The sequence below is a fragment of the Lepisosteus oculatus genome, chromosome 7, assembly GCF_040954835.1.
Source record: "Lepisosteus oculatus isolate fLepOcu1 chromosome 7, fLepOcu1.hap2, whole genome shotgun sequence".
Taxonomy (NCBI): Eukaryota; Metazoa; Chordata; class Actinopteri; order Semionotiformes; family Lepisosteidae; genus Lepisosteus; species Lepisosteus oculatus.
Window position 1 is genome coordinate 6,414,326 of NC_090702.1, and position 20,218 is coordinate 6,434,543.

Consider the following 20,218-nt stretch of genomic DNA (forward strand, 5'->3'; position numbering starts at 1 on the left):
CATTATTCAATTTTTTACTATGTAAAAGGTAACAATGGGTGTTATAGAAATAAGTTATTTTTTGTAATGGGCTGATTGCCTTTTAAGTTGGTTTAATGTCTCTTAGCATTATTAATTTATAGTATTCCAAGTGTTAATCATTTTGGTCAAAGGCAAGAGAATGCTGATGTTCATACACAGCAATTTCTGTGGCAGGAACCCAGAGGATCATTATCAATGGTTGTGCACAGTATGGTCAAAACATCCCATTTCACTTTTCCTTTCAGCATTTCTTGCAAGGATGCCAGTAGAAATGAGGTGAAGCTGATATCTTCTAATCAGTCGAGCTCCAGTGCATGCCTTTAGTTAAATCAGCCAACTGCTTTGCCCTTTTTGAAACACCCCTTTCCAAAAATCGTATTTTCATTCCATTCCTTTGGCGTGCTACCAGCTTTATTGTTTTCAACCACTCTTCATTTCTCACCGCACACTTTGTTTTTCAGCACCCAAACTTGTGAAAACAAACATCATAAATGAGTGCTGACAACACACTAAGATCAGACAGATAAGAGGGAATTACAATCTTTGTTCATGTACAGATGACCGAGAGAAAATCAGGTGCATAAGTTATTTCACAAAGAGAAAAATGTAAGTTTCTTTTTAATAATACACCACACATTTGGTTATTGAATAATTATAGTTTCCCAGTTTATATTGCACAAGTATTCACTGCAAAATTTTGTAGCAAAATCCTTTCACTCTAATGAAGCAGCTAATGCCCAGAGCTGCTTATAAAAGAAAGAAAATGCGAGTGAGTACTACACAGTGTATTACATGCTCCTCCTGAATGTTTTGATGTTGTGGCTTTCCAGATTACAATATCTCACAGTCTCTCAGTTCTAACTACAGGCACAGTTTAGACTACTATAGCACACTTCGGATTTCATAACCCACTGCCTGACTGCTAACCTCCACAATTAAATCATTAACAGTTCTTAAAAAGAAAAAGGTAATACATTTTTCAACCCTTTCATAAAACACATTGCTCTTGCTGCTCACATCTGCATTGAATAAAGATGTCATCTTTCAACACCAGTCCCTAAAGGAATAACTAACAGGATGACTTCACTGTTTCTCAGAAGGGGCATACATCCTGCAAACAAAGTACTGTAATTTTCACATACCTCAGAAATATACTTCAGTTATTATAAGCCCAGGAGCCACACATTATAAACCAGTACACCTCCACACGCTTGTCTGTCATCCTACACAAATTTCTCTTTTGTTTATTTCTCACGATAAGGAGCACCATCTAAAGTAAGAATGGTGATTATACCAGGAGGTTGAGATATGAGTCAGTTCAAAACAGGTTTTGTATGCATTATAACATAAGATGAAAGGATTCAAACAAGAGGGTGATCGATCCACCTGGCTCATTTGGGTGGTTTAGAAACTTAGTGAATTTAAATTTTCATCTAGCGTTTTCTTGCAGGAAACCCAGAGACTCAATCACCTGGCCGAGAAATATGTTCCAGATACTTTGCCTTTAGAAATTTGTATAAGTAGATCCAATCTCCTCCAATACGTCTTTCATTTAGACTAGTTTTCACATCTTTATCCTGTCCTTATACTGTATAGCAGTCTTCTTAAGGCTAGGAATCTTTCTTCCATTCTGCTTTGAACAGCTAGAATATCCTTTTCTTTTTATGATAACCAAAACTGAACAGAATATATCAGAAAAGAGTCCTATCAGTGCATTGTAAACTTTGAATGTAACTTGCCTTTATTTTAATTCCACACCTTTTGTTATATACCCAAACATTATGTTGGCTTTTTCTAATGCTTCCCTTCATCGTCTTAATGAGGACATTCAAGACTCTGCATAGACACCCAGACCCTTATTAAGTGTAGCTTCCTGCACTTGGAATTGCCCACACAAAAAGTGTAGCGTATGTTTCCACCTTGCCTGCCCAGTCCAAAGCTTATCCAGATCTTTCTGTAATTCCCTTATCACATTTTCTGTCTGCAAACACAATGGTCTTAATGCGCATTTCGACAGTGCTCACATCTGCGCAGTAAGGGTTTATGACCTTTAAAATTACAATTGTTTTTGCTCACTAGTTCTCAATCCTTGTGCATGCATTAATTTAGAAACCTTTTGCTTTTTTAAAAAACTTTTTATTATTATTATTATTATTATTAGGGACCTCACCAGATGCTTTTTTTTATATCTGTTACTTAATAATGGACCTTTTCCCCCCCCAAAAAAAATAGTCTTCTGTAAATTCTGTTTAGATTTTTTTTTAGAAAGACACAGGTTATGATTAACAGGTCTACCTCACAGTGCCGGTTACCAGGGTTCAAACAAACACAGACTCCTGCAGGGGGCTTGTAAGTCCTCCCATGTTCATGTGGGTTCTCTCTGGGTGCTGTGTGTTCCTCCCACAGTCCAAAGACATACTACAGTAGGGTAATTGGCTTCTTGGAAAACCTACCCTAACTGTGAGCATGTGCGTGTCTGTGTGTGCCCTGAGATGGACTGGCGTCCCAACCAGAGGGTCTTCTGACTTGTGTTTGAACCCTGAATTGGATGAAATAGTTAGGAACTGGCTGGATAGACTCTGAAGTTACGGTGGAGTGCATCATCCAAGCTATTCTCCCACCAGGGGGTGAACCACCATGCAGTGGAGATTAGGACTGAAACAAAGTTTTGTGTCACTTCACATCCATCAGACTCTTTGTGGACAGAACAAGGTGTTTTCGTTAAGCAAGATGCATCTCAAATGAAATTTAGCTGTTGGGTTTAAAGAGAAAAACAGGTTTTGTTATGGTCTTGATCCTGTAGCATTAGAGAAAGAGTTCTAGTTTAAAAACAATCCTGTAATGTAATTTAACAATCCTCAGTGGCATCTCTAGTGGTTTAGAAACCATACAGATTAAAGGTTTGAAACTCAGGCTGTGAGCATGTCACAATGTGCTACAAACAAAATCGACGTGGACGAAGTCTATGAATGTTTTGTAACTGTTTTGTCTTTCTATGATCCATACACTGTAAGCAAGGAAAGTGTCTTAAGCAAAGACAGCCTATATACAGTACAGATGGCCACAGGAGTGCTGAACAGGTCATAAGTTTAAAACACTTCATTAAATTGAGGCTTCAGGGTTTGCTTATTCAGAACAGGTATATGCTGAGCCCTGTAGTCCAGACATCATTGGTTTGGTTCTAGGCTATGTCATTAGCTGACTATAACCAGGAATCCCCAGGCACTATATTTGTGGTTTGGGTGTGTTTAAATTGGCCTAGGCAACTTCAGCTCACTGTGTATTAGCGACTCCCGTGACCTGCAGGAACATCTGAACTTCTGGTATTGCAAATGTTATTTAAAGCTCCTTCTGCTTTAGGCTAACTGTGGGGTGTGAAGCAGATGATTCCAAAAAGTGCACATTTTGAAGAAAAACAGGCACAGTTCCCCTTTCCTTGTACAAGGAGGTGGTAAAGTCACATTGAAATTAAATACTAAGGCACAATATTAGGATACATTAAAATGGCAAACACCTAATCACAAAAATAAAACCTTCTTCTGATCACTCATATTTGTTATTATACCATGGCATTCTCAGTGATTAACATTGCTGCCTTGCAGCACTGGAGCCCTAGGTTCAATTCAGGACCTGAGGTGCTATCTGCAAGGAATTTGTATGTTATCACTGTGCTCACACAGGTGCTGTGGTTTGTTCCCACAGTCCATATTGGTAGGTTAGCTTCTGAGAAGGTTGATCCTGTGCGAGAGTGTGTGTGTCTGTGTGTTCACCCTCGCGTCCCACCCAGGGAGTATCCTGCCTTGCACCCGCTGTTTGCCGGGATCGGCTCCGGCTCTCCCGCAAGCCGGAATTAGGAGAAGCGGTTGGAAAACGGATGGACGGACTATGCCGTTGGAAAAAGCTGCATAATGTCTTGTAAAACACAATGAAATCAAACCGGAACTCAAAAATGAATATCTACAGCCAAGTGATATAAATCATCAATGAATTATAAAACCACAGTGAAGAGTGCAATACTCCGCAATACTATGAGAGTCAAAAAGAATGAGTTAGAGATGACTGAAGTGCTAGCCACCAATGTTGTCATGTAGTGTTCTGTGTTAATGTTTAGCTCAGCGCTTTCTAATAGTTTTTGAACTGTTTGATAAAGGATTATTCATTTCTAAAGGGAAAGATTAGTCTTTTTTTTCTCAAATTGAAGGCAGGCAGGCCCCAGCTAGTAAGGATCATTGTGTAGGTTTTCTAAAATTACACCAAGAAAAGTTGGTGTAATTTTGAACGTTGGTCATATAGTACAGGTTTTTGTATGTTATGGATTTAAATACACATGCTGTATGTGAGCTATTGTTTCCTTAGGGAACCCTAAATATCCTCTATATATTTTAACCCGGCAGGGTTTGGCAAAGAGCTGGTTTTGTTAAAAAAGGAGTGGTTAAGACATAAACAATGGAGTTTTATCTCTCCTCAGCAGAGACTGGTCTTTTCGGTCTGGGGCCCATATTTCCCAAGCAGGTCTCATAGCTGGCTTCTGGAGCCCAGCCAAGCACTGTGTGTGCATGTAGCTCACCTCTCACTTTGGGGATCGATTCTTCCTGCGCTGGCGGATGGTAATCACCACTTTCAGTAAGCTATTGGGAATCACAATCACAATAACATGAAAGCCCGTGGCATCTACACTCAAACCTAGAGGACCTAGCTGGATGCTCCCATGTCCTCCTGTTCTATTCCTAGGTTGTTTCACAGCTGGTGTTACAGGATTACGACCTTGCAAACAGGCAAAAGAGCAACTCCGACACACCTGTGAAACTAATAAGCTTCTTTGAGAGATTGAGATCATCAGAAATACTCTGGTGTTGCATAGAGAATGCTGTATAGGCTGAAGGCTGTACAATAACTCAGCTGTAACCCTGCCACTGTTCACACTGATATCACATACTAAGTAATTTACATAATTTTCTTTTTTTGTATAAAGACATTTTAAACTACTTTCATTTTGCTAGGAGGTGCCACGTTATATACCATAACTTGTAAACTTCAGCTGACAGCCCCCTAAAATACAGACAATTCCATATTCTCCCCGTCCTCAAAGGTTTTTCGCAGCGTTTCGGTGAAGAGACGCAGACAGCAGCAAACAGCTTGGACATCGCAGCACAGCGAGTGTCCGAGGCAAGACCTCCAGAGCCAAAGCAAAAGACAGGGACGAAAGAAAGAAAGAAACATTGGCTCCACTGCACGCAGAGCTAAAGGCAAAGCGGGGTTTCTTCTGAGTGTGAGTGAATACTTGTTACTGGTGAGGAAGAGGGAGGGTGGCAGCAGAAACGATCCCATCTCCCATCTGGAGCAATGGATCAGGTTTCACTTGCCTACAGTGTAGAGGAGGCTAAAGCTCTCCCCCTCCCCTCTGCTGCCCATACAGCTCTGTATTTTGCTTTTCAATCATCCCCCTACAGGACAATCTGTTACCAATTAGCAAATTGGTTGGAATGGACTGTGCCTGCATCAGCTGATTCACGTGCTCTCATCTGACTTTTTGCCTTCATGGGACTGCTAAGTTAACGAAAGGAAGGAATTACTGAAACTTTCAAAAGAAATCATGGCATTGGAATAGAGAGGAGCACTGACACTGTTTCGGCGAACTGGAAGCTGGGGCAGTATGGAAGACCAAAGATCTCACTACCTCTTTTTTTTGCTCGGTTTTCAGCCCCCTTCATTCAGGGTACAGTGGATCATCAATTATACGGCACCCTTGCAGGTTGCTGGATTTAGAAAATGCCAGATAATCTCATCAAGAGTCTATAGTAGCTTATTTTTGCAGATTCTTTTATATCATTGTTATATCAATAGTTTTTGGAAAGTGTGTGTTATGAAGCATGGAGCATTTAAAAACACACAAAAAGACTACATTTAAATTACAGTATTTCTGAAAGAGTGCTGTATAGTACACATTATGTCAGCTTGTTTAACACAAAGTAAAATTGAATCGTTTGGTAAGACTGAATTATAAACTTAAATTTAAATTAAGTGTTCTGTGCTTGTCTGAAGGACTGATTCTGACCTTATTTAATGAAAATATGTATCAAAATAAAAAAAAACGCATTTGGCTGGGAAATTTGCATCCTGAATTTTCATTGTTCAACCTGTTATCTGGTGTCTAAGCTTTGCTCACTAGCGTAATAAAACACAGCATGCATAAACTTGTGTTTCTCCCATGCAGTGCCCCAGTAGACAGACTGATACTGCCTTATTAGGTTTTGCAGTAAACGCCAAATTACACACTGCTTTTGCCTGCTGTGAAAACTATTCTTAACGTCCAGTGTGCTGAAGTGTCACATCACAGAATCAAATCTGTGTCCTCTTTCTCTTAAACTGTATCCTTCCATCCAAAAAGAAGCATTTATCCGTCTGAGGATGCTAAGATTTGCCATTGTAAATAGCACCCATTTTCTTGCCAAGCAAGATGATGCAGAGTGTGTACTTTTGTGTAATGTAACTCACCCAAAATCATCTCAAGATGAAAAATGGAAGAAGCCGTTTCCATAAGAAAAAGGACTGTTGGCTAACAGACTATGCTATTTTTCCATTCTATGCAAGCGTTGCTTTTAAAGGCCTAACTGGAAGAAAAATAATATTTAGACTGCTTGGGGTCTGGTTTGCTTCCTCTGTGATCTTCGCCAAGGCCGCCCACTACACCTGAGAATGAGAGCCAGAAAGTTTGTTCAGCTGTTGTGGAGTGGTCGGCCTGTAGGAAGAGGGAAAACCGTACTCGAGGGTCACGGCTCGACTTCAGCCCACCACGGCAGCTCGTCGAGCTCATTGCCTTTCATCCGCCTTCCAAAGTCAACCAGGTCTTCTCAGACCCGGTGGGTCATCTTCCAACACTGGGTGCAGCTCCTGCTCCCCCCACCACAGTACCTTGAGCCTTCACAAGCTGAATAATTCTTCCTTTAGCAAAAGAATCCTGCGTGCTCACCCAGATATATAACAAATGGCACTGAGAGCATAAGGCGGCAACTGCATCTGTCACCCCCAAAGCCTTAGCTTTCTCATCAGCCATATAATACTAGATAAGCAGAATATGCTGAAGAATGTGTTGGCAAACTTTCTTATAACATGCTCTTTTTTGCTTGTTAAAAACTATATAATCTTTATAAAAAGGCATTCACTAGTATCTGAATGATATAAATGAATATTTTGAAGGAACTGGAGATAGCTATGTCACAGGGTATACATACAAGTCTTTCATTGGGAGCATTGATTAAGGTATACAATAATGCTAATGGGGGAATTAAGAGATAAAGCCTGTAGTCTTCTTCGTTTAAATCATTTAGAAGCCTGAAACATACACATATCTCGAACACACAGCCCATCCAAAGTTCTTAATATAGCAGTGAACTCCTTTTCAGTGCCTAACCTCTGTTAAAAACATTCCATCAAACCATTCCTGCAATGTGCTTTCTTCTGCTTAAGATGGAATTTCTGCACTACTAGAGCATTATGATCTCATTTGTCGAACCCTAGCTTGGGTGTTTTTCAGCAGGTCTATTTTTTTTCTCCGCCAATTCTTTTCTGCACAAGCACATGAACATCACATATCACATATCCTGCACATCCTTAGACAGTGGGAGGAACACACAGATGAAACCTACACAAACACATTGGGAGAACATACAAACACCACACAGATAGCACCACAGTTTCCTGAATTGACCTGGGGTGCCAACGTGTGGAGTTTGTTAGCATTGCCCTCATACAGTACAGTCTCACGGCGGCACCCCCATGTTGCCCACCCTGCTCAACATCATGATGAAAATTCATGTGAAAGATTGGCTTCAAATTTGTTGTTGGTGTATCCAGACAAGTTATTTTTTTGTGCATTATGGATCACGAAGGTAGAAAATATGCTTGGGCCATTTTACTTTACATTATGAAATACCCTTTGTGAATATCCTTTGGAAGTAGATGTTTTTACACACACACACATATAGAAGGCAAATATATGTTTCCATTATAATTTGCTTTTGCAGTGTTGTGAACGTTTTGCAGCATTCAAGAGTAGAAAACATGATATAGTTAAGACAACGGTAAATAACACTACCTGGAACTTGATTTGTTGCATGCCACACAATGTATTGTGATTGCCAGACAGCCCTGTGCACCTTTACAGATTAGCAACTTGTATTTGTGATCATTTGATTAATATGAATAGGTACAGTATGAAATTCATATTCACATTAATTAAATCTACAACCTACCGAGTTACCAAACCTCAGGTGCTCTGTTCTTGTCCACTCAGCCAGCAACAATATCACCCTGCAACTCACAACTGGCAACCCACTTAGGCTCAGCAGGTGTGAGCCTGATCAGTACCTGGATAGGAGACCTCCTGGGAAAAACTAAGGTTGCTGCTGGAAGAGGTGTTAGTGGGGCCAGCAGAGGGCACTCAACCTACAGTCTGTGTGGGTCTTAATGCCCCAGCATAGTGACAGGGACACTATACTGCAAAAAGGTACCGTCCTTTGAATGAGACGTAAAACCAAGGTCCTGACTCTTTATGGTCATTAAAATAAAAAGGGCGTTTCTCGAAAAGAGTAGGGGTGTAACCCTGGTTCCCTGGCCAAATTTCCCATTGGCCCTTACCAGTCATGGCCTCCTAATAACCCCCATTTACAAACTGGCTTCATTACTCTGCTCTCCTCCCCACTAATAGCTGACGTGTGGTGAGTGTTCTGGTGAAACTTTGGCTGCTGTTGCATCATCTAGGTGGGGCTGCACACTGGTGGTGGTGGAGGGGAGTCCCTATTACCTGTACAGTGCTTTGAGTGGAGTTTCCAGAAAAGTGCTATGTAAGTGTAAGCACGTGTTTCTCACATCTTTTTTTCAGAATCATTCTCAGTAGGGTATAAAGCTTTAGGTTTGGACTTGGTAACCATACGGAGTGAAATATCCTGCAACACCCTTCACCATCAGGTAGCTCATATACTGCATAAAATCACTACCATTTTTCCTGCTTCATGTTGAATCACTCCAGAATTTGAGGACAATCATATTTAATCTCTGCTGGCATTGGCTGATTTTGGTTATTTTCTTTGATTCAAAGAGAATTATACTCTTTATCAGGAAACTGGTCAAAGATAACATTTGAAGTCACCATAACCAGAAAATGATCAGCATGACTTTAATCAATTCCCAAAACAGTTGTACAGTCTCACCTTTTATTGGATTTGTTCAAGCTTGCTTTTCATAGGTTGAGTTCTTTAAGGGTTTATTTAAGACTTACACTTTGTTCCAATAAACTAATTCCTGCTGCTGAATTCCTGGGTCTACAGGCTGCATATAAGCTTGGTGCCACATGAGACCAAATTGCAAACCATTTTCCAGTTTCACCTTGCTGAAAATGCATTTCGGATCTCGCTACAAACAAATCAGAAAGCCAGTGCTCCCTTATTCCCTAGAGTTGAGCACAGTACTCTAGGGCTCAATAGTATAGGAATAGACACCTTTGGTGTTTGAGCCAGGAAAGAATGTGAATCCAGATCAAAGAGAGACCACTGACATTCCTTTAGTCCATTTCATGCATGTGAAAAACCAGGGAAAAAATACTGAACGCTCATATTAGAGAAGATCAATCTCCCAGCATTGTGAAGACCAGTTTGGATCAGAAGCCAGGAGCAGAAATAAAATTTGCTTTTGGGTTTAAAAAGAAGCTTCAGAGGTTAAGAACAATTTGTCCATTTCTCATTTTTTAGGACTGTTGTTTTTAGGTGTAGTGCTTGTCCTAGTTTCCTTTTTCTGTATGCATACAGTTCCATATATTGTCTTTACAGAGCTGTACACTAGGCTGCAGTCCCTGGACAACATGCTAACCCATGAATTAATTTTCACTGGCACACCAAGATAAAATTCTCCCAAACCATTATTCTTCTGATCAAACTAGATTTGCATAAAGCACAGGTACAGTGCCTGAGACATTCAATATGTCATTCAAAGACAAGATTTTCCTATGTTTGTGGATTTGAACAAACTGCATTTGTTGATCAGTGCGGTTTGTAAAAAAATACTCAAATTCTATTAAGAAGGTATAAGGTATAAGGTATAACTATGTATAACTGTATACGTTGGATCTTTTAACCTTTGTTTGCTACAGAAAAACTTAGTGAGGATGCTGTGCACACACTCACACCAGGGACAATTTTCCTAAAAGCCACAACCTATATTATTTCCCCCATTTTGCCAAAGTCTTTGATAATGTCACTAAGTATGTCTTTGGATGTGGGGGGAAACCAGTTCACCCATTTGAAAGCTACATGAACATGGGGAGAACACAAAAACTGCACACAGAGAGCACCCCAGGTCCAGAATTGAACCCTAGGGCATCAGGCAGCAGTGATAAGCACTGAGCCACTGTCCTCTATCTTATCTTGAGAAAATATTTTTCCTTTTCATAAATTAAAATGTCCCCATTAATTTTAAGTGTACATTTAAAAGATAATTTCTTATGTAATGGACATAACGTACTGAAATTCAGAATAAGATGAAGGACACAATGAAGAGAGACAAAAACAAGACCAAGAATACATTTTATGAGAATAACTTCAGTTTAAACAAAATATTATAGTCAAGATGATTTGAGAAACGTTCTCAAATGATGAAGTAGCACCCAGATATGTCATTGTGACATTCCTAATCCTAGTAAAACAGGAGATTATGGTTTTCAACAGACCAAATTTAATTTCGCTATCAGGAGTACTCATCCCATTCATCCAGGAACTAGTGATTTTTGCCTTTTACACACAAGCCAAACAATAATAAGCAATTCTACAAACCCACTGGATTATGGTATTCTCACGACAGATGCAATACACTTTCATGTAATGTGTGATGCTTCATTGGGAGGGACCTTACTACTGTTTGTGCAGGACAGTAGATGTAAACAGATTTCTGGAGTGTTAACAGAAACTAGTAGAAGTGTAGAACAATTCTAGAGGTAAACATCCAAAACTGCTGCTGTCAATCCAGTCCTAAAACAGTGCTGAAATTCTATGGATTTGAGTTCAAGATCAAACATCAAAGGCCAAATTTTGAAACAAGCTGTGGTTATTATTTTTGCTAATTAAAACTGTAAATAAAATCTCTCCTCCTTCTCCGGCTTTGTTTTTTGACTTTATTGTAAAAAAGTACCTGACACCTATTTGGTGGAAATAAAAATGTTAAAGACCATATCTTCTTTACCATTTATTATGTACAGTAAGTGATATTTCATTCTTAAAATGGAGCCCCTAACAGGTTAAAAGACAATGTGCTGTGCTGTAGTCAGAGATCTGCACATTCCTTCATTTGTTTCAGTTTTTAACCAGTATAACAGCTCCCTTAGCTGTTTCTCTGTTCCAAGATATTGGTTCCAAACTGTTATTCTGCCAAGATTAGATTTCTTCAATAGCAGTAGTAAGACAGCACATGAGAGCTACTTAAAGTACCAGATGCAACATATACATCTATGTGAATATTCTGATATGAGAGAGGGACAGAAGCAGGTTTATGTGTTTGAATGAATGGGAGAAAAAAAATGACTGGTTTCTAAGAAAATGTATTATTAAATAATACTCTGGAGATCAAAACAATGCCATGCCCAATCAAAAGGTTTCTAAGAGTCACTTCCAAAAGAGTTTGGAAACAAAACCCTAGAAACAGGAGTTTTATCCCAAAGTTCTTAATACCACCAATTTCAAGCCTTTAAAGTATGGGTTTACAAAAGTACACATATTTTAACGCGCTTAGTTTCTGTAGGCCAGTTTTAGAACATTTTTACTTCATGTTAACTTAGTCCACGGACTAAGCCCTTAAGTACAGTATATTGCATAAGAAGTCATTGTGTGTATAAAAAAATGTTTCAGTGATAAAACAACTGAATTGTGTAAACTAGGTTCTTATTTTTCTCACCTGAAGTTGAATTGTTAAAAGTAGGACAATTCAATTTTCTGTGAAGCTTGTCAGTTCCTCATTGTAATGAATGTTTAGTGCTACCACTTCCCTGTGGTATCTCTGTTATTCCGGGGATCTGTATTGTACTTCCCATCACTGTTCTAAGCCCCCAATTTGCATTTATGTGGAGAACAGATTTTTCTAATTCCCTGCTATTCCCAATAGGGTTGTACAAGGCAAAAGCTTGGGAAAGCGATCTTCTGGACACAATAATCCAGTGTACTTTATTTGACGTGAGCTACAGATGGGAGGTTTTTTTTTTCTGGGAAAAAAAAACTTAACGATAAACCATTTGTGAGTAAAGGAGGAGACAGCCCTATGGATTAATTCACTGCAAGACGAACGTTACACAGGAACAAATGTAGTTATCAGCTCCAGAGTTTGTTTTTCAGATCAGCCTTTTCATTACAGTGTGAAATGCTGTGACTTCTTTTTTAGTCGTTACAATGACAACAAAGTTGATTTTATGAGAAACACTGTCCCATTTTCCTCTTCGTTCTCAAACTCTTTAGGCTATTTGTTGTGTATTTAAACCTTTATTAAATCTTTATGTAACCATATAAGTCAATAATATCCCACTTGCAACCAAGAGTACCTATTTCATTAAAAAGGGGGCATACTGTATACGAGTATATTCACCGAATACAATTTGTTCTAGACTTTCAGATCTGCTAAAACAATCCAACATTTTATGATCTATTTGTGTCTCTAGTGTGGTTCACATTTACAGGACTTTAAAAAACATGCCATCAAACCACCACTGCAAAGATCACAAATACTATACGCTCATGAGTCACCATTAATAACTCAAAACATTTTCCGTTTTAAAAGGTAGCCAAAGCTAGGAAAACTGGAGCCACAGGGATAAGACATCCCACTCTCTTCATCTTTTTTTCCCCAAACTAAAAAATTCCTTCCAAGCTGAAGCACACACATAACTTAATAATTATCAGTTATAATACATTTTGCCACACACTTGTAAAGCCTTCCAAAAAATAAAATGCTTACATACAACACCTTGCAAACTTATTCACCGCCTTCCAATAAGGTCTCATTTTGTTGGAATTCAAATGCTGCACATACTTTGCTACAGTGAATACTTTTAATCAAAACTTGGATGCTCAAACTAAACTGGTTTAAGATGTGAGAGGTTAGCAAACAAAAACACAAAGATTAAAAACTAAATAAATCTTGAGTGCACAAACCTCCTGAGTTAATACTTTGTGGAAGCACCTTTGACAGTAATTACAGGAGTGAATCTTTACGGACAGGTCTCAACCATATACACCATTTAAGTTTAATTAAATTTAGTCAGGACACAGGGTTGACACCCCTCTTATTTCCAGAAAATCCCTGGGATTTTTAATGACCACAGAGGACTTCAGTTTTACATCTCATCCGAAGGACAGCACCACTTCCATCACCTCATCCAGCAGCAGCCTTAGCTTTCCCAGGAGGTCTCCCATCCAGGTACTGGCCAGGCTCACACCTGCTGAGCTTCAGCGGTTTGCCAGTTATGAGTTGCAGGGTGATATAGCTGCAAGTTATATACTGCCGCTTGTTGGTTGGGGATTGTTAACATACAGCTCAAGGACCCTTTGGCCCAGAGTAACTTTTGGGTCACTAGCCTGCTGAAAGGTGAGTTTTCATCCACGTTTCAGGTCTTTAGCACCAACTGAAGCTGGTTTTCTTTTAACATTTGCCTGTACTTTTTTCTACCCATTTAGCCCTCAGACCTTACAAGCTTCCCAGTCCCTGCAGATGAGAAGCAGTCCTATAACATAATGCTGATACCAGAATGCTTGACATCAGGGAAAGAGTTGACTGGTTGATGCTTTGTGTTGGGTTTCTGTGCCAGACATTTTCCACATAGACCAAAAAGTTCCATTTTTATCTGGTCTTGCACCACAACCTTACACCACCTGTTTATTAACATACCCTGTGGGTAGCCACTCTGCCAAATCCTTCTGTGTGGCACTATATATTTTGAGCTGTTTAACACTTGTTTTCTTAAAATAATAATTTGTCTTTTTTTAAATGAAACAATTGATGCCAAAAGGTATTTTGGAGGCAAAAAGGCTTTCTTAAAGAGTCTTCTACCGGTACTCAAGCGACTAACATACAGGATGACTGGGAACTAATTTTGCCATCTCCTCCTAGGTCCAGCCCCGCTCACAATAACAGCTTGCAAGGAAGAGCCCTCCGAGAAAGGTCGAGGAGAGGAGGTGGGGGAGGACAGCTAAGGACAGAGAGCTGACAATAACTGCATCTGGCCATCTCCTGACGCAAACAATGCACGGGGACTCCAGGAATTCCTGGGAGCCGAAACTCTCAGGCCCGCCATGGGACCATTCAACCAGCCTCACCATAGAAACATCTGGGCCTCCTTGACAAACTGGTCTCCCCCGGCAACAGGCACTCCTTGAAGGCCTCCTGCAGAGCCCGGTCTTGATGCCAGTTGTCAGGCCAGTGTGCACATGTGAATCAACACTCGCTTAACCCTTCGATGCCTTGCATCTTACGGCATTTATCGCAGTGAAGTATGGCTAGCCCAAATCTTCCATTTTCAGAATTCTTTGGCAGCATTTCTCCTTACTTTACGCCTGTAGACGGCTTCACAAAACATTTTTTTTCTTCCTTCTTACTTTCCAGGGAGGGGTTCACCTCTGCTCTTTCTTTGCTGACTGCACACTAATGCAGCTGCCCACTCTAACATATTCCTAAGCCTTTGAACCAAAGGCAAATTTGAAATGTTAGCAAGAAGACACATGGTTACACCCAGAGGTAACTAGGGTAAAAATAAACTAGACAAGAGAGGTAATGATGGGTTTCTCTTACTTTACAGTAAACAACAGTCTTCGATTCCCATGTGCATTATTGAGAAATGTTTAGACCTCACCTGTGATCTCTCGTGGAATTTCGTGAACTTTTTACCTCCGAGCAATACTGCACACCTCTATTGTATCTGATTACTGCCTGGATGATCATCATTTTTACTCTGCTCGGTGATTCAAACATGTGCCTGCCTCTCTGTTCTGCATTTCTTACCAATTGTATTATTATTATTTTTTTACCCTATTGGAAGGAGTTGTTTTTTTGTATTTTTGCATGTTGGAAGTCACCTTAGATAAAGGTGTCGACTAAGAAAATAAATGATTGTATTAGGTTGGGTGTACTACATGTGGTATGCTAGAAGAGAGGGGGACAGGTTCACTTCTGGCTTTCCAATGAACTGAAAATGGCCAAAAAAGTCCTAGCCAATTCAGGAGATAAATATAACACCATCTAAACAAATCCTGGTTTCTAGCTAGATCTCAAAGGATATCATCATGTTTCCTTGCTATTGGCGATTTGTTTGATAACATGAAAGCAGAAACAGATTAGTACAGGTTCAAATTACATTTCAGATTTCAATAACATGAAAAGCTACAAAATGAGGAAAGGTTATTTCCGCCATTTTGCTGGTTTTTGTTACAAGCAGCTCTTTGAAACACGGTTCTCACTCGGGCTTCAAAAGTTTGTTCCTTTCTTCAAACCTGCATTGATCTCTCACAGTAATCGCACCTCTTTCTTTTTGTGGGGGCCTGTTGATTCGCAGCTTGAACAAAAGCCTTCAAACATACCGTCTCTGTGTAGCTAACCTCTCGGATGAGTATGTAAACAATACAGCCCATTAATGAAGCCAGTTAATCAATGATAACACTCAACATATGTGTCGGTTACACACAAATACAGTCAACAGGCAGCCAAAATGACAGGGTTTTTGTCTCGGTGGCCATGACTCGAGGGACTTAGCATCTGTAAATATTCTGTAAAGGCCAGTCTGATGAGCCTTGACTGACATGAGCTAATTCCAGCCAAACCACACTCCCTCAGTGGTGTGGTAAAATGGTTACAAATATGTGTACTGTGAACAGACGTGGTTAGAACAGAGCGGGTGACAAGTACAGTTATGGCAGAGGGAATGGAAGAAGGGTTCAGCTGACTCATGAACTGTGTTCTGTTCCAGACAGATAAAGACCATTAAGGAGCAAAAAACGACTCTTCTCATGATTTAGCTCAAGCTGCTGCACCGGGCTTGTCTCACAACCAAAGAAACATCCCCCCCCCCCCTTTTCTTTTTTTCCTTAACAAGACATTGGAATTCCTGCGGGATGGCTCCGACAGAGAGGCAAGGTTCGCTTAATTTAAATCAGCAGGAGACCAAGTTACATCTTCCACTGTACTGAAATCTCAGAGACTAAAATTGCCTTAAAAAAAAAAAAACTCAGCTGGAAGATCTGAATTAAACCAGAGAAAATATATTGCTACCAGGGACTTGGTTTCTCAAGACCGAGAAAGGATTAGATGTATTTTTTAAAGGCAATTCACTTTCTTAAAGAATTCTCCCCCCCTCCAAGAAGCAGTTGGTAAACACAGGCCACTTGATGGAAGAGGATTCACAGTTTCTTTGTCTTCCTTCCCCTCCTATCATCAGTTAATTCAATTTGCCCTTTCACAATCTTTCCATAGTGTCTCACCAATTACAGGAATAACCAAAGCTGCAATTGGAGATGGTCTCTGCTTGTCGTTACAACAACAAAAGCACCTATTTTGGCATCCTTTTTAAAGATGAAATCCGTTAAATTAAGGAAAGGAAAAAGTGGCCTGTTTTTAAGAAATTGCGTCAAGATTTGACTAAAGAAACATGCATTTTAAAATCAGTTTTAGTCGACTCATGTCTTTTGGCCAAACTAAGGCCACTTAAACATACAGTATAACTAACAAAGGAAGAAGTAAAGGTTTATTCCATGCTGAAAAGAGACGAAAAGAAACAGAATATTTCAACTGTGAAGCCTTCTTCGAGTCTGTGAAGAACCTGAAAAAGGCTCCACTGCCAAAACGTTGCGTTTCTTTTCTTCTCTTTTCAGCACGGAATAAACCTTTACTACGTCCTTTGCAGCCTCCGCATCCTGAAGCAGCTACAGTACCTGTTCGATATAATTAACAAGTTAGTGTATCCGGAAATTCTTGTAACCGGAATTGATTTTTTGTAATCTATATTACCAAGTATGAGCTCAAAACACACAATGTCAAATGTACCTTAAACAATTATATAGACAATCTTTTCATGAAGTATTATTTAATGCAAATCACATCCTTAAGACAAACTTATTTTCTACAAAACCTACACAAAGCCATGTTTCATTGGGGTCTGTATTTTCACAACTTGAGCACTTCTTAGCTTAGACCAATGTAAAACAACACTTGTACACACTGCAGAATTTAATTTTTTATTAAATCTTTTATCAAATATAGTACAAATCTTTTTTTGTTCCCTGAGTAAACCTTCCATTCTTAATTGCTTGATTTGACTGTTAACACAGTCTTCAGTAAAAATGTACATTGGTGCATCATTTAAAGAGGTTTTTCGATGTTTACTTCACTCAGTTTAAAGCACAACCTAAAGTGATTTATAAGCGTTACAGGAATTAATCAATTCCTGCTAGGTGATGATCATGATTAATAATAACGTTTCACTTATATAGTACATTTCATTATAGTGAATCGAAATGTAATATCTATGAAAGAAAAAGTTTAAATAAAAAACAGAAGCCAAGGAACTTAACAATAATTAAGAAGGAATAGACAGGAAATTACGTTTATATTACTGGAAGCTGATAGGCTTAACAGATGACGTGGGCCTTTTTTCTGACAAAAAATGAATGGCACTTCTTTTTAACGGTTATAAAAACCAAATAGAAAAAGTTGTCTATTTCAACCTCTTACTTAGCATGCTGGTTGAACTTCTGTTGTGCTTCATTATCTTCAATGCTTAGTTTGCTTCCTATTGTAAAACGTTTACTGCCACACTAAAGTGCGTTTTGATTTATGTGCTATTCTAGGTTTTTGATATTGGTGGGAAACCCATATGGAAGCACTGTCACACCAGTTTTATTGTTCCAAACAAATTAAGGTTAGAAACAAAAGCAAGTGTGAATAAATTAGCTTTTTCGGGTCACAGTGACCCCTTGCACAGAACCAGGTAAGACGAGACAGATTTTCCCAACCCATACCACATATCATCCTCTCAAAGTCTGTTCTGGTCCAGGGAACATCAAATTATTTAATCAGACAACGAGAAGGTTGACACAAAAAAATCCCTGATCCAAGTCCTCCATTCCTGCTTGAGATCTGGATTTGGCATCCCAAATCAGGGAGAAGTGTCAGGAACAATACTGCTGGATAGACTACATCAACACAACCTACAGTACACCTTAAAATAAGTAAAGGTGGAATTGGGATTATACACTGCATTGGTTCATTCTAAACTTTTTCATTGAAAAAATTGATTTGTTCCCACTTTTATCATTGTTTGGCAATCTTGTACCTTGAATGAAAGCATATTTATACTGAGCCGAAATTCATCAGGATTCGCCATCTCGTCAAGTATAAACTCTCACCTTGGCATAGCCGGGGGAAAAAGCTGGTCGCTTTAAAAAAAACAAAACTACTCAAGAAACGTTTACAAGCTCGTGGGTTTTAAATAACTAATTGTCTAATTAAAACAGATGGCTTTAAAATGTATCAAGCTTGCTAGGAAAACTGAATGTCTGCACAGTGCATATACAACACGCAAAACAGAGACAGTTTAAGAAAGCATGTTTTGACGTAAAGGAAAAGTTATGAGAGCAACTGACATTCATTGGTTATGTTGGCTTATGAGAGTTTTTTGGGTTCTAAACATTCCAATAGGTGTCATAAACACACCGCATTTAGCCACCAAATGACAGACCAGAAGGAGCCCACTTGAGCCTTATGCAAACACACTTAGGTCTAGAGATTGAAGGAAAAAATAAGTACACAGAAACAAAGCAAAGGAGGGAGTTTCTCCTCCACCCCAGGTCCCCTACCTTTCTCAGCTCAATGGACCCTGCAGCAGCACAGTTGCAGTAGGCTCTCATTTTCTGAAACCTGACACTGGATAAGGCAGCATCTGCTCGCATGATTTCCTTTTCAAGCAGTTTTTTCTCTCTCCCCCCCCCCCCCCCACAAAAAAAAGAAAAACTTATTTTTCTTCTTCACTCTCCTGCCACTGACTTGAAGATCTTCCAGTTCATCCCTCACAGAAGCACAGACCTCAACTTCTGAACAAATCCAAGGCAGATTCCAACAATGCAGACTCTTCCCACTTTGTTTCCTGCCTCAGGCTTCAGCTAGTTTTCAGTTCCTTTTTCTCTCTCTCTCTCCCCTACTCTGACTATGTGGCTATCTTTCCTTGCTATGACGTCGCTTCTCTCTCTTTTCTTTCTCTGGACTTTTCCCACCCCTCCCTCCCCTTTCCATCATCAACACCACCCCCACCCCCCACAACAGAGCTAATCTGCAGCTGGCTGTGCAAATGGAGCCACGGTTGCCACGGAAACCCAGTGTCCTGCTCAAAGAGGAACAGAGCAGGAAGGAGCAAGCTAAGCGTAACTGAATACATAAATAACCGGCTCTTCTGGGAGCAAATTAAAAGCACAGAAGGTTTTCCTTCTTGAAAGGACTTAAAAAGTCCAGTTTTCGTGCCAAGTACTTCTTTTCATTATTTACTTTTTCTCTTTCTCTCCTTTTTTTCTCCCCTCCAAACTACTCCAGCAGACACTGCCAGAGAAAAATTCCACACCTTATCTTTCACTTTTTTTTTTTACTTTTTCCACCACAGGTGCGAGCTTTTGAAAGGCATATTTGTTTTCTTTCTTGTTCTCTGATGCATTAAGTGGTTATGTGTGCTTCTGCCAGCCTTTCTTACAGTTTTTGAAACCCAGAGAGGCGGGACGTTTATCTCTAAACAAAAGGCGTTCTTTTGAATCTGGAAATAAGAGGTGGTGTCTTGCCTACTTTGCAGGTTCAAACAAAAATGAAAAAAATAAATTTGATCTGATTTTTGGTGGTCTGGACAGAAATCATTCAGACTTCGACTGAAATGAGAGTAGCAGATAGAACTGAGTCTGCAGCATTACATAAGTTATCTTAATTTCATCTAATCAGTCACCCAAATTGAAAGCCTCATAAGAAGAGGATCAAGATTGTTGGGCTGAAAAACTACATACTGTAGTGATGATGATCCCTCCTCTAACAGAACTACAAGCAGATTTTGTCAAAGAGGAATAACTTTGACAAATAATATCTTCACTGTCACTCAACAATAGTATCAAGTTACAGCAAGTTTCCTACTGTACAGCTTAGTGCAGAC

General features: G+C 39.5%; 1 protein-coding gene across 3 annotated transcripts in view; it reads right to left on the reverse strand.

The window, feature by feature from the left end:
* si:dkey-82f1.1 (DENN domain-containing protein 2A) overlaps window positions 1–20,218 on the reverse strand; it is a 73,597-nt gene that overhangs the window by 47,899 nt on the left and 5,480 nt on the right. The window contains exon 1 of one of the 3 annotated variants that reach the window (XM_015353112.2): window positions 18,894–19,274. The exons of the other annotated variants lie outside the window; for them this stretch is intronic. The gene's annotated coding sequence lies outside the window, so the exon portion shown is untranslated. Of the gene's footprint in view, window positions 1–18,893; window positions 19,275–20,218 lie in introns of those variants that run through there. 3 annotated transcript variants of the gene reach the window in all.